The 15,079-nt window shown below is 40.4% G+C and overlaps 1 long non-coding RNA gene across 1 annotated transcript in view; it reads left to right on the forward strand.

The window, feature by feature from the left end:
* Window positions 1-3,054: 3,054 nt before the first annotated feature.
* Window positions 3,055-15,079, forward strand: part of LOC134969428 (uncharacterized) — a 43,675-nt gene continuing 31,650 nt past the window's right edge. Inside the window, exon 1 of the long non-coding RNA XR_010189477.1 lies at window positions 3,055-3,273. This is a non-coding gene — a long non-coding RNA (uncharacterized LOC134969428). The remainder of the gene's footprint in view (window positions 3,274-15,079) is intronic.

Here is a 15,079-nt window from a genome sequence, read left to right on the forward strand (position 1 = left end):
TAATAATCTGCTCCACTTCTTCAAAGTGACTATTACACTACTTCCCTATTCCATCTCTCTTTTTCCTCCATTCAACTTGTCCCTCTTCTCCTCACTTATCCAATTTGTCTTCACCCATCCCACCTTCCCTGCTCCATCCACTGATTCCATTTCACGTTATTTTTTACTCGGTTACCTCATCAGATATTTGGTAATTTCACCTATCATTCACCAGGTGCCCGCTCTCGCCCCCGCCCGGCGGACTTCTGTTTTTCCGGCCGCGATAACCTTAGCTCCTGTCCCGCTGTGGGTATAATCATCAATATGTTCAGCTGTCCCATCCATATGTCGCAGCAGTTGGAGCCTATGGGGGTGAAGGAGGGGGGGGGGAGGGCATGGTGTCCTGGCTCCCATTATTATGTACATACTGACAACCACCAATTTCAGCTGACTGCTATTTTATGACTGTGAACAGGCATTACAGCGAGATCAGCAATTGGTTAAAAATAAGTTATGTACGACCAATACTTCGACCTAGTAAATGTATTGTGTAGTTTAGTAGTAGCACAGTGTCATATTTTAATTGGTCACTGTATGTATATTTTTTTACTGGTGGACTAAATTTCTTCCAATTATATGACCAAAGGCTTGCCAGTATGATTTGGCCTGCATCAGGAGTATGGTATTTTACAATAATCATTCACTTCCTCTAATTCAGTGTTAGGTCCCACTGTTAGATGTACCTCTATCTCACTCACTCCCTCTCGCCCCCCCCCCCCCCCCCTCTTGCTCCCCTTCTTCCTTCCTTCCTTCCTTCCTTCCTTCCTTCCTTCTTTCTTTCTTTCTTTCTTTCTTTCTTTCTTTCTTTCTTTCTTTCTTTCTTTCTTTCTCTCTCTCTCTCTCTCTCTCTCTCTCTCTCTTTCCTTTCCTCTTTCTCTCTCTCTCTCTCTCTCTCTCTCTCTCTTTCCTTTCCTCTTTTTCTCTCTCTAATTTGTAGTTCCACTTTAGAAGTAAAGGTGATCCAAGAGAGCAATCTTACTATTTATACAACGGCTTTGATTAAATATACTTTGTGCGCTCTCTTGGGTCTTGGTGCTAGAGCGACGGCTAGAGGCCTGGTAAAGTGAGAGACTAACTTCAGCTCCTCGTCAACCCAATGATAACAGTAGCAAACTAGGATTTTTTTTGGACTCTATTCAGGTGTGAAAATTGAATAGCGTTTTTTTTTTTTCTTCTCTCCCTCATGAAACTGAATGCATTAATAACAGGATGGATTCATCCCTGGCATGAAAGTAGAGGTCATATTGAGGAAAATGACACCGAATGTCTAAAAATGTCATCTACTTTAAGAGATCCCGGGCAAAAAGCCAGCAGTAGCATTTAAGGTAGTCTTGAACGTATGCTCCAAAAATAACACGCTCCAGGATCTAGAGAGTAGAAATCTTGAAGTGACACCTTAAGCGGAGCAAGATATCATTTGCAGCCTATCTTTTCTCAATAAACATATTCATGTGGCTTTAGTTTAATCAACCAGAGGTGTTGTGGTCTTAATCAAAATGCAGCAATGGAAAGCACTGTGCTAGGGTGCCTTTTGTACAGCATTAATTGAGAGAGTGATGTAAAGCCTGACCATCGCAGATAAAGTCGCCCCACCATCCTTTTAATGCAGAAAGCCTTATCGTATATTCCCTATGCAGATCTGCGCTTCAGCGTGGCCCTGCTGGGTGCATGTTTCCATAAGCCTCTTACATTAAATGGAAGAGTGCGAGTGATCACTGTACATCAGCCCTGCTGCAAGAGGAGTCCCAGCCTTCAGAGCCCAGAACATTTATATATGCAATCTGCTGAATAGTATTAAACATATAGAATAGTATTAAAAGTGCAAAATGAACACAAAACTGAATGATCTTGCAAGTAGTATTGCAAAAACAAGTTGTGACAAATTACAATACTAAATAAAATATGACACCGGATAGGATTATAATATAATTCCAAAAAGTTTTTTTTTATTTCCCATTTATCCTCCTCAGTACTATTTGCACTATATTGTTTCTACTATTTTCCTGCATTTTTCATTTTATATATATATATATATATATATATATATACAAAGAGGAGCAGGCACTTACCAGTCTTGAAAAGCTTTAAAAAGTGATTACTGTAAATTGTTCCATGAGTAAGTCCCACAGAGGGACCGAAACGTCGCCTCTGCTTTCTACACTATGACATTTTATGGATAAAGAAATCCCTTTTTAAAGCATTTCAAGACCAGTGAGTGGCCTGCTGTCTATGCTTGAAGATATTAGCCAGTGGATGGATGGATCTGTCCTATGGTTGCACCAGAGCGGATGGATTCCCTGTTACCTGTGAGTGCATGGTATCTCTCTTTCTCTCTCTCTCTCTCTCTCTCTTTCTCTCTCTCTGTGTGTGTGTGTGTGTGTGTGTGTGTGTGTGTGTGTGTGTGTGTTTATTTATAAATAAAAAACCTGGATCTTTAATAGACCTTAGTCTGTTTATACAAGTCTCATGAGTGCCGATTTATTGCTGGAGTTTTATATATATATATACATGATTATTGACATAATCATGTAGAGAAGACAAGGGACCCTTCTCACACAAACTTCCGATCTATGGTGTATATACGAGTGTATCTGTCTGTATATACTATACACTCATACACACTGCAATAATATAGATCTTATACTCTCACTTATAATATAAACATTAGTGCACATTTTGATCTAATTGTATTTGCCCAACCATAACATATATATATAGATCAACATAATGATTTTCTATCTATCTATCTATCTATCTATCTATCTATCTATCTATCTATCTATCTATCTATCTACCTATCTATCGATCTATCTATCTTTCAAGACAGAACCTACTACACCTAAAAGGTGACAAATATTTAAATAACAAAATCCATTTTTTAATTCAGTTTATTATATAATCCAGTGAAGATCAAATATTTTGATGTTTCTTCTTAAAACAAATTCCACAAACCATCCATTATTAAATCCTGTGCAAACACTGCATCCCACCAGCCCAAGCACTGAAGCAGTTAACGTGTAGATATATTCCAATCACAGCGTGTTGTATAAATGTTTTATAATACAAGACTAGATACAATCAGTGTATTTAGGTGCTGTAAGTGTGAGATCTCTCTGTATTAAGCCGTGAATATTCATGAACTCTTGTTTCTTTTGATATATCTACTCGCCCAGGTACACTCGGGAATCCTCCACATCAGTGATGTGAAAATCGTTGATGCCTGAAGTTCAAAAGGTACGTGTTCTCTTTACATTTTCAGTCTGTAAAAAGAAATAAATAAGGAGGGCACACTGTACATGTATCTCAACAAATAGCTATTGAATGCACTAAAATGTTATACCGAGACCAGGATAGAGGTTCGCGTACAGATAAACACTGGGGAGTAGAAAAAATTCCAGCGGCCGGAAAACTAATGCAAATCTCAAGTGAACTTAGAACTAGCTAGATGTACCATTATTGTGCATTGCTGGGAAGATCATGACAATAATGCAACCAGTAACTATTAACCCTAAATGTGTTTCCTCCAGGACGCAATCATTTCAGTGCCTGCAAAAGCCAGATTTTCACAAATATCCAAACAAGGACTCACGTAGAATATTTGTACTCTAAATACATTATTCATTCTTGCTGCGTTTTATATTGATACGTAAAAAAAAAAAAAATCTTATTTTAATATTTTAATTGAAGGTTTCTAAAGTGTTTGACGGGCCTAAATTTTGGTACGGTTCTTAACTTGGATTCTTCCAAATCATGTTTTAGGATTCTCACAATACTGATTCGGAGGGTTTCTGGCAAACACCAAAAAGAATCCAATTCCTGATTTGTTTAATTATATTAGGGTGGGGCGGCTGCAATAACAAAATGTTGTCAAGGCTTTTGGACCCCTGGAAAAATAGTTTTGTATCATTAAGTGGCAGGTATGTCGAGATTAGTAATAACACAGCTATAGTCTATATTGGTGGGGTGTACGTGGGAGGGAAACCTGAGTAAGGATGTAAGTTGTTTCTTTTATATTCTATTGACTACAGTATATTGAGTGCATCATATATGGGCTTATGCTATGCCCCACCAACGATGAAATACGCAGTTGGCCGTTTTCTCTAGATGAAAGGCAAAAGGAAACCAGAATGAAATCATTAAAATTAATATTAGCATTTTACTTCAACCTTACATTGTTTTTGCTAAGCAGTATAGCCATGACGTGATAAACAGAATTAGGGCAGAGTAAATGGCAGTTACTTAGGTGGATCTAATGTAATTGATGCTGTATGGGTATTATGTAGGTGACTCTTATGTCATTGATATTGAGTGCTGTTACATAGGTAACTCCAATGTCACTATTGCAGCTATCGCTGTTACTTAGGTGACTTTCATACAACGTGGCAATTATGTAGGTTACTCTGATGTCATTGATACGGGACTTGTGCAAAAACGTTAAGCAGTACCAAGTAATGGGGACAGTAGTTAAGGCAAAGCTTGTCAAAAAGTTTTTCTCCTTACCTTTAATACTGGTTTTACTTATCTTTTGATCCTACATTCTTAAAAGCCCTTCCAAAATAATAAAGACTATCAGTTTATGTGTTTTATGTTACTTTTTGGCGAGATTTACCTTCTCTTCTAAAGGCAGTAATTAAGGCATAAAATTATCGTTGGCTGCCAGACATTGCTGCAGTATTGCATTATTAGACTGCAAGACAACTGACATAATCTAGGAATTGGGAAAATGAACATTGCTATAAATACATGGCAATCATAAATTGACCCTCTTCCTACAGTGGTACTTAATAGCACAGGCCCTATCCTTGAACAGGCGAATCACTTAATTAAAGTTAATTACTATACAGAAAATTTTCTTTTGTGGAAAAATAGAAAATAAAATTAAAAAAAAACAGTATCAGAATAGTAAACTGGAATAAATCAGTGTTTATCTCCAAGTACAGTATATCCACTCTTTTATTCTTAAAAGTAAACCTGCTCTACTAAGGGTTAAGGGACTGATAAGGAATGATTCATCCAGTCACTATATTCTGTGTAGAATTACTATTGGGGAAAAAATAAAATGTTATCAGCAGCCGATGAGTGACAGGTGAGGGAGAAAGAGCGGTAACCCTCTAATGTCAGGGGCGGGGACTGGAGAAGAAAATGAAAGCTACAGAAATAGTTTTTTAAATAATCTGATTTCTGTATCGTGGTGGGTGCTGAGACTTACTCTATTATATCATTATTAATGACCTTCACCTAAGAGAGGGCGAAGGGGGAAGGGAGGCTTAGGGCAGGGGTAGACCCAGGCCCCTTCAACAAGAATGGGCCTGGGTAATTAGAAGCCGCTCCCCCTCCCCTCACTGCGCCACTGCACAAGATCAGATAAGTTTGTATCTGAACACACCACTATTGCATCAGCTGTCAATATATGATCCAGCATGGAGTTATAATATTTCTGCTACCCCCTTATACTTTTCCAATTACCAAGGGGGTCAACAGACCACAGCATGGATTTTGGGCAAGTGGTTACACACATCGAGGCTTGATCATGATTTCAAAATGGCTTCACATTCAGGTTTAAATGTAGAGAAACAATCCCAATCTGTCAGTGTGTGCGGTCATCGGTCAGCTGCACCAAATGGGAACCATTCGATCCGTTCTACAGTAGTTTCCTGAGTGCCCAAATTCATGTCAGAGACAAATAATGGGCACAGGTACTTAAATTAGGGAGAGACTGTAAATCTAATATATAATAGTCATTGCATGGATACCTCTTTAAATAAGGGTTTGCAATAATATGCCGTAATAGGTAGGTGGTTGATTTACTAAACATAATAAGCAGTCATAGAGACACTTAAGACATAGTGTACATCTGATGCTGGGGAATTCACACCATATCCGGCACGCACTTAGAGGGGGTTTCCAGTAGCCTGAAAACCTTGCCAAGAAGTTCAGAACAGTAGTAGTGATACCTCCATATATCACGCACCATGGGGCAGATGTATTTTCCTGGAGAACGAATAAGGAAGTGATAAACCAGTGATAAACACAAGGTGATAAAAGCGACAGCCAGTTAGCTCCTAACTGTCAATTTACATATTGGAGCTGATTGGCTGATGCGTTTATCACCTTGAGTTTATCACTGCTTTATCACTTCCTTATGCCTTCTCCAGGTTAATACAGCTGCCCCCATGTTCTGTATCGCAAATGGACAAAATAAAAATTCTAGGCACGCCCAGTGGCAGCAGCTCAACCTGCTGATCAGATTTCTGCTCGCGCTCATTGGTGGCAACACCTCTTACTGATTGCCCTGTTGTGGGTCAACTTTCGACCTGGAAATTATGAGCTACGGTGATTTGTAATAAGAAAAATAATTGAAAATAAATAAGCTCTGTAAAAATTAAATCTAAGATCTGTGCATACTTTTAATACTAAAGATAACTTCTGGTAAATACATATTTCATTCATACACTGATAGGTATATGATGTATGCTCAACTATGCAGTATAGTGCTTATACACTTGTCAAAGTAGATTTAGCGCCATTCTGAACACTCCGTCACCACTTAACTTTTGGCCTGTTTTTTTTTTTTTTTGCTTTTTACTAACTCTTACATGTGGAAATCCTCTTTTAAAATCCTGCTTTTGCCCGGCATTTGCAGGTGACAGGAATTTAAGTAGATTGTAAGAACTAATAGGTGAATTGTAAGAATTCAGTGGAATATTTTATAGCTGCTCTACCACATAGTAAAACAGTTTATTAAGGCAGCACACTCCCTTGCTTTGGGGAAAAAGGGCTGCAGGAAACAACTCCCATTTTACTTATAGCCCTGGCAAAAATTGGGTTGGTTGGGGGGTAGTGGGAGGAGTAAGGGGAGGACCAATCACATTGTTTTATTTCAAGAAGATTTTTTTATGTATTGAAAGGAAGGTAACAATAAATACTGGTGAAATGTAATGATTATACCTTGGATTACTATAGAATAAATGTCCTGATTTTGGAACGCAACATACAGTGTGGAACGTGGCATGGCATAAACAGAATGGATTATTACATTTTTAGGGAGGGATTCAAGTCTTGCTGAATATTGATTGGTGTTGTTAATTCACGACTGTTTCGTATTTGCAGCTCTATCCCTTTACTTGTATTTATCAGTTTTAAATTCTTTTTTATTTAAAATAAAAGGCAATTCATACATTTTTTGGCAAATAATGGCAAAGTTTCTCCATATCATAGTCGCGTCGTTGTCCTAAGTTTTTTCTTCTTTGGTGTTTGTTTTGTATTTATTTATTTTTTTCATCTTGCAATTATTCTTTAGAAAGATGTACTTTCCACTGTGTTTTCCCTGCCAGTGTAACTGCCTGGAAGTGATTTAAGGCAGCTGTTCCGGTCCTTGACTACGCATTTATTAAAAGCACAAATTGAGATGAAACACTTACCAAGAGTATAAATCAGATTTATTCATACTGTTGATCAATTGGACACTTTCATCAGAACATTTATGCAAACTCATAGTCTAGATATATAGAGTATAGAGACAGAAGAGTTAAAATAATCTGTCTTCTGCTGGCTATAGAGAGTAGCTTCTGTGACAGGCTGGGAGGGGGAACGTTAGTGAAGTTGTACAAGTTGCTTCTCATTGTGATGTTATAAGAATTGCTGATCAAACTGTTATTTATGAGTAAGGCTAATGGGAGATGAAGTGCTTTCTGTTGGCATTGTAGTAAAGTGGCTTAATAAAAAAATAAAAGTGATGTAAACAAGTTCTTAAAATGTACGGACCAATGTGGTACAGCTCACCTTATGTTGGGATAATAACATGCAGAAGTACAGACACTTTTTCAGAATGGTTGCTATGACAGTATACATTTGAGGTGAGGTTGCTAAGGTAGGTTCCAGTAGATGTTTATTATCTGTCCTGTGCTTAGACAGTAACAAGGACGGATGATGAAATATGATGGTTGTAGTGATACTGTGCTTGTGTAGTGCTACTGTGTTTGTGTAGTGCTACTGTGCTTGTGTAGTGCTGCCATGCTTGTGTAGTGCTACCGTGCTTGTGTAGTGCTACTGTGCTTGTGTAGTGCTGCCATGCTTGTGTAGTGCTGCTGTGCTTGTGTAGTGCTACCGTGCTGCTGTAGTGCTACCGTGCTTGTGTAGTGCTACTGTGCTTGTGTAGTGCTACTGTGTTTGTGCAGTGCTACTGTGCTTGTGTAGTGCTACTGTGCTTGTGTAGTGCTACTGTGCTTGTGTAGTGCTGCCATGCTTGTGTAGTGCTACCGTGCTTGTGTAGTGCTACCATGCTTGTGTAGTGCTGCCATGCTTGTGTAGTGCTACCATGCTTGTGTAGTGCTACTGTGCTTGTGTAGTGCTACCATGCTTGTGTAGTGCTGCTGTGCTTGTGTAGTGCTACCGTGCTGCTGTAGTGCTACCGTGCTTGTGTAGTGCTACTGTGTTTGTGCAGTGCTACTGTGCTTGTGTAGTGCTACCATGCTTGTGTAGTGCTGCCATGCTTGTGTAGTGCTACCGTGCTTGTGTAGTGCTACTGTGCTTGTGTAGTGCTACCATGCTTGTGTAGTGCTGCTGTGCTTGTGTAGTGCTACCGTGCTGCTGTAGTGCTACCGTGCTTGTGTAGTGCTACTGTGTTTGTGCAGTGCTACTGTGCTTGTGTAGTGCGTGCTACTGTGCTTGTGTAGTGCTACCATGCTTGTGTAGTGCTGCTGTGCTTGTGTAGTGCTACCGTGCTGCTGTAGTGCTACCGTGCTTGTGTAGTGCTACTGTGTTTGTGCAGTGCTACTGTGCTTGTGTAGTGCGTGCTACTGTGCTTGTGCAGTGCTACTGTGTTTGTGTAGTGCTACCGTGCTTGTGTAGTTCTACTGTGCTTGTGTAGTGCTACTGTGTTTGTGCAGTGCTACTGTGCTTGTGTAGTGGCATAAATTAAATTTGTGGCCACAGTCAGAAACTTTTAGTATGGGACAAAGATTACACGGATACTCAAATAGATCAGAGGGGTGGGGGAGGCGATGCTGGGCCCTTTACCAGCCGTGCACCAACAGCAAGTCAGCCACTGGTTGTGTTAAGGCTATTTTCAATAAACAAACAGGTTGGGTAGGATATGCCGGTGGTTGGGATGCAGAAGAGCGACCGCGGCATACTGATGGTGAGAATCCCGACAGGGACTAGAACGTATACTTACCTTCGCCCAATGCCCCACTAACCCTCCCTTTCCGGAGCCTAAACCTAACCTTTTCCCCTCACGCAGCCTAACCCTCCCCGGTGGTGCCTAAACCTAACTCCCCCTCTTCCCGCAGCCTAAACTTAACCCCCCCCCTCTCCCCCCCTACGCACGGTTTGCCTGCCCGCAATGGTATCTACGGGCAGGCAAGCCCATCTGTGGTACTGTATCTTACCTTCCAGTGAACTCAGAAAAGGGCAAAGCAGCATATGCAATCTCATGTAAGTACATACCATAAGGGCTATTCAGTAATATGGTGCAAAGAAATGTATAATAATAACTAATAGCCAAAGAACAGAGCTTTGAGTAGTCACATGCAAATGATACTAATGACAGTAAGGGTCCAACGGCAATAATAACAATGGCCGTACAGTAATGTGCCTATAATGATTAGTGATGAGCTGGTTCGGTTTCTCGGAAACCGAACCCCCCCGAACTTCACCCTTTTTACACGGGTCCGAGGCATACTCGGATTCTCCCGTATGGCTCGGTTAACCCGAGCACGCCCGAACGTCATCATCCCGCTGTCGGATTCTCGCGAGATTCGGATTCTATATAAGCAGCCGCGCGTCGCCTCCATTTTCACTCGTGCATTGGAAATGTTAGGGAGAGGACGCCAGTGTGCTGCATATATCTGTGCTCACACTGCTTAATTGTGGGGACTGGGGAGCAGCTGTATTATATAGGAGAAGTACAGTGCAGAGTTTTGCTGACAGTGACCACCAGTATACGTTGTCTGCCTGAAAAACACTCCATATCTGTGCTCAGTGTGCTGCTTTATTGTGGGGACTGGGGAACACCAGTATGGGTGTGGTATTGAAAGTCGACAGTAACTAGGTCGACAATGTCTAGGTCGACCACTATTGATCAACAGTAACTCGGTCGACAGGGTGTCTAGGTCGACAGGGTCTTTAGGTCGACATGTTCTAGGTCAACAGGTCAAAAGGTCGACATGAGTTTTTAATGTTATTTTGGTGTCGTTTTCTTCGTAGAGTGACCGGGAACCCCAATTAGTGCACCGCGTCCCCTCGCATGGCTCGCTTCGCTCGCCATACTTCGGGTATGGTGCCTTCGCTCCGCTACCGCTTCGCTCGGCACAGATTACCGTTCCAATCGTAGTCCACGTGGATCGTTAAGTATGAAAAGGTTCAAAAAAAGATTAAAATTGTGAAAAACTCATGTCGACCTTTTGACCTGTCGACCTAGAACATGTCGACCTAAAGACCCTGTCGACCAAGACACCCTGTCGACCTAGTTACTGCCGACCAATAGTGGTCGACCTAGACATTGTCGACCTAGTTACTGTCGACTTTCAGTCCGGATCCCCACCAGTATAATATATATATAGGAGGAGTACAGTGCAGAGTTTTGCTGACCAGTGACCACCAGTATATAATATATAGCATTACGGTACAGTAGGCCACTGCTGTACCTACCTCTGTGTCGTCAAGTATACTATCCATCTACATTCTATACATGTTGTGCATTTTAGTTTTGCAGTTTGCTGACACAGTGACCACCAGTATATATAGCAGTACGGTACGGAAGGCCACTGCTGTACCTACCTCTGTGTCGTCAAGTATACTATCCATCTACATTCTATACCTGTGGTGCATTTTAGTTTTGCAGTTTGCTGACACAGTGACCACCAGTATATATAGCAGTACGGTACGGAAGGCCACTGCTGTACCTACTTCTGTGTCGTCAAGTATACTATCCATCTACATTCTATACCTGTGGTGCGACCTTGGTGCGCCTCTTTTTTTCTTTGCATCATGTGCTGTTTGGGGACAATTTTTTTGAAGTGCCATCCTGCCTGACACTGCAGTGCCACTCCTAGATGGGCCAGGTGTTTGTGTCGGCCACTTGTGTCGCTTAGCTTAGTCACACAGCGACCTTGGTGCGCCTCTTTTTTTCTTTGCATCATGTGCTGTTTGGGGACTATTTTTTTGAAGTGCCATCCTGCCTGACACTGCAGTGCCACTCCTAGATGGGCCAGGTGTTTGTGTCGGCCACTTGGGTCGCTTAGCTTAGTCACACAGCTACCTCATTGCGCCTCTTTTTTTCTTTGCATCATGTGCTGTTTGGGGACTATTTTTTTGAAGTGCCATCCTGTCTGACACTGCAGTGCCACTCCTAGATGGGCCAGGTGTTTGTGTCGGCCACTTGGGTCGCTTAGCTTAGTCATCCAGCGACCTCGGTGCAAATTTTAGGACTAAAAATAATATTGTGAGGTGTGAGGTGTTCAGAATAGACTGAAAATGAGTGGAAATTATGGTTATTGAGGTTAATAATACTATGGGATCAAAATGACCCCCAAATTCTATGATTTAAGCTGTTTTTGAGGGGTTTTTGTAAAAAAAATACCCGAATCCAAAACACACCCAAATCCGACAAAAAAAATTTCAGGGAGGTTTTGCCAAAACGCGTCCGAATCCAAAACACGGCCGCGGAACCGAATCCAAAACCAAAACACAAAACCCGAAAAATGTCCGGTGCACATCACTAATAATGATGTCACAAGTATAACAACATTCAACCTTGGCAGAATTCCCAGACTACTGTAACAACTACGGTCTTAATTATTGTAAACTGGTAAGATGCATTTTATTATTCTTTGGCAAGTGACATAGGATTGTTTTTGGCTGGTATTGAAAACATATCCTCTGAGACAGAGAAACATAGACACTGAAATGCAAAGATTCCCCCTATACATCAGTGCCTGACAATGACATACAGGGACTTTGGACTATCAGAAGCTTTCCAGCTGCTTTGGAACTGTGGGGCCTATTAAACAAAGAATGTGATTTGGCCCCGTCTTTATTATTTCTTATTGCTGCATATTGCAGCGCTGAGAAATTATTTTCTCTGGGGATCGTACCAGGACAGCTAGCAATTACTATCACTTTACTGCTGGGCTGTAATCATGTGCATGTGTAGCTTTTACAGCGCAAATGTACACGCACAGCCATTAGTGAACGCATGCGCAGCCAAAAATTTGTGATAGACTGAGGTGGGAGATGAGCGGAGCCTGCTGGGGAGGGATCACAACAGTTATCGGAGCCAAGCAGTGGGACTCCAGAGGTTGGTGCTGCAGCGTAGTCCAAAACTGAAATAGGGTATACACAGCAAAAACGTCCAGTGAGTTCCGGCCAGCTATGATTGGCAGTGTTTGGGGTGGCAGTTGGTGTGGCTCCCCTATTTGAATTTTGGACTGCACTGCAGCCCCACCTCTGGAGACGCCACAGGAGCCAAGCATGAGTTTGGTATTCTTAAACTTGTAGTCCTCCAACAACTGGGGAGTCACAAGTTGCCTACCTTTTCATATATACATTGTGTATTTATATACCCCTTCAGAACCACCTCCATTAATGTACTGTAGTGGGCTAATTGTCAGAAGCAAGATTTTTTTTTAATTTATCGAGGCTACCGTACCAACGTGCCAATCAGAAGGTCCATGGGTGAAATTTAACAGTCTGTTGGGGACTTTGTGTGAGTCTGCCCGTATTTTTAAAGCGCCAGTCATTCACACTGCAAAACCAGGTTGGTTTTGCCGTGTAAATGATTGCCACTTTAAAAATATGAGCAGCGTACGGCTCCAGCTAAGTTATGTGTCATAAAATTGACTAAACGTCCAATTGTAAATGAGACCCAAAGCAGTTACATAGTTCAGCACAAAATATGTATATATAACTCTAATGTTTCTTTATTTCCCAAATTATATAACATATAAAATGGGATTCAAGGGCAAATGGGATAGAAGGCTGAGAGCAATTAGTCTACAATGTAACACAGAGTACAGTATTCATGTTTTGCCCCTTCATTACCAGCACTGACTCCAAAGCATTTCAGAATATTCCATTACGGTCTCCACAGGCCGTGAAGTAGCTAAAAATAAGATGGAGACGCCACATACATTTTTACCACCCTTATGATCTCACAAATTACGTCCCATTGAGTTTGGTGCAGGCTGTGGCACCTCAGTTAATGCCTGATCTCCGGACGGGCTTGTGTTTACAATGATACATGTTGGCTTCGTGTTTCCTCTCTAACAATACAGCCTCATTTACAAAGAAATGTTTATGCGAAGAGCTTGTCAAGTGGCGTTTTTACATTCGCTCTAACCCAAAGGTAACATATAAAAGCCGTCTTTTCCTCGCCGGCCTGTTGTCACTAGCAGTGTCCCACCCTTGTTAACTTGATAAATAATTTTACTAGCGGGAATGTGCTGAATTTTATGCCTGCTGTCTATTTTCCACTCGCTGCAAATACATTTCTTCACTCTGAAGGCAGTAAAATCCCAAACACACTGTATTTTCCCACTTTGCAGCCGAGCGTATAAAATATTTATTTCATCTTCTCTCCCTAATTTAATAAAAGACAGCAAATGCTTCACAATTAGTTTTGAATGAAGAGTTTTATCATGTACATTTTTATTCCTAAGATAATTTCCAGCTTGTTGTTTTTTATTGCTGCTGCTAAAGGTGGAAACACAAGGGTATATATTCGGCGCTAATACTTTGTGTGTGTGCACGTGTGTTTTTTTATAAGATAACAAGGTATTAACTCTTTGCAGATGTGAGTGCTGATTTTCCCGTGCACATTCTGTAGATTAGCGTTTAGGGCTTATGGAGAATTCACACCTACACTTTACATAAGATCTGGGAGGAATAGTTCAGTATAGAGAAGAGAGGGCAACGGAACACAATTCATTTTACTACATTTTGTTCACAAAAGATTGGATATGTTATTCATTAGGAAGACCTACCACAGAAGTGGTCAATGTCATATTCCTATATTAACCTCTTAACAGACAGAAGGGTATTGTACACTGGAATGCTACATTGTATTCTGTATAATGTATCTTGTAACCACTTCACAATGTTTCCTGTCCTTTATTATCGGGTTGAATCCCAATTCTTAATACTCTCATGTATTTTTTTTAAATTTGCTAAAACATATTGTATGTGTGTATTATATTGTGTGTAGTGTTTTTTGTTTGGTTTTGTGTTTTTTTTGGCAGATAGGATTTCCTTTTTTGTAGAATACTGGAATAAACTTATTTTTATTTATGTCACCTTTATAGGTAAAAATACAATTTTTCACAATTTTGCTTGCTGTCAGTTACACACAATTAAGACAACACCATTAGTGCATCGGGTTAGTTCTCCAAAACGTAAAGATACTAAATAGGTGTACATTATTCTAGGCTAAAATCAGGAGTCATACAGTAATTGTTATTATTACCTTTTCAGTCGTCTTTATTATCTTTTCATTTGTTGTTATTATGTTGTATTTTTATTATTATTATTATTATTATTATTATTAGTCTTTGTTTTTATTGGTTATCTTTCTTTAGTAATAATAATTAGTAATAATAGTAGTAGTAGTAGTAGTAGTAGTAGTAGTAGTACAGGTTGAGTATCCCTTATCCAAAATTCAAAATTACACATTTTTGGTTGCCCTACTGAGATAATGACACGATAATGACACATATACATATATATTATATTATATATCTATATGATATTTCTATATATACACATAATATATAATATATATGTTATTATCTCAGTAGGGGACCCAAAAATGTGGGATTTTGAATTTTGGATAAGGGATACTCAACTAGTAGTAGTAGTAGTAGTAGTAGTAGTAGTACTGTTCAGCAGCCTAACAGATTGCCATGTGCCTGCCGCACTGCATTAGTGCATGACGTCATGGCATCGCACAGAGCGGGCAGGGTCGCCAGCACCGGGAAGAACAGCACTGCCCTGAGTTTCCTGAGGAAGCTCTGAGTGGTTGTACAGACTGCAAGGTGCATGTTTG

The sequence above is a fragment of the Pseudophryne corroboree genome, chromosome 11 (genome assembly GCF_028390025.1).
Source record: "Pseudophryne corroboree isolate aPseCor3 chromosome 11, aPseCor3.hap2, whole genome shotgun sequence".
Lineage (NCBI taxonomy): Eukaryota > Metazoa > Chordata > Amphibia > Anura > Myobatrachidae > Pseudophryne > Pseudophryne corroboree.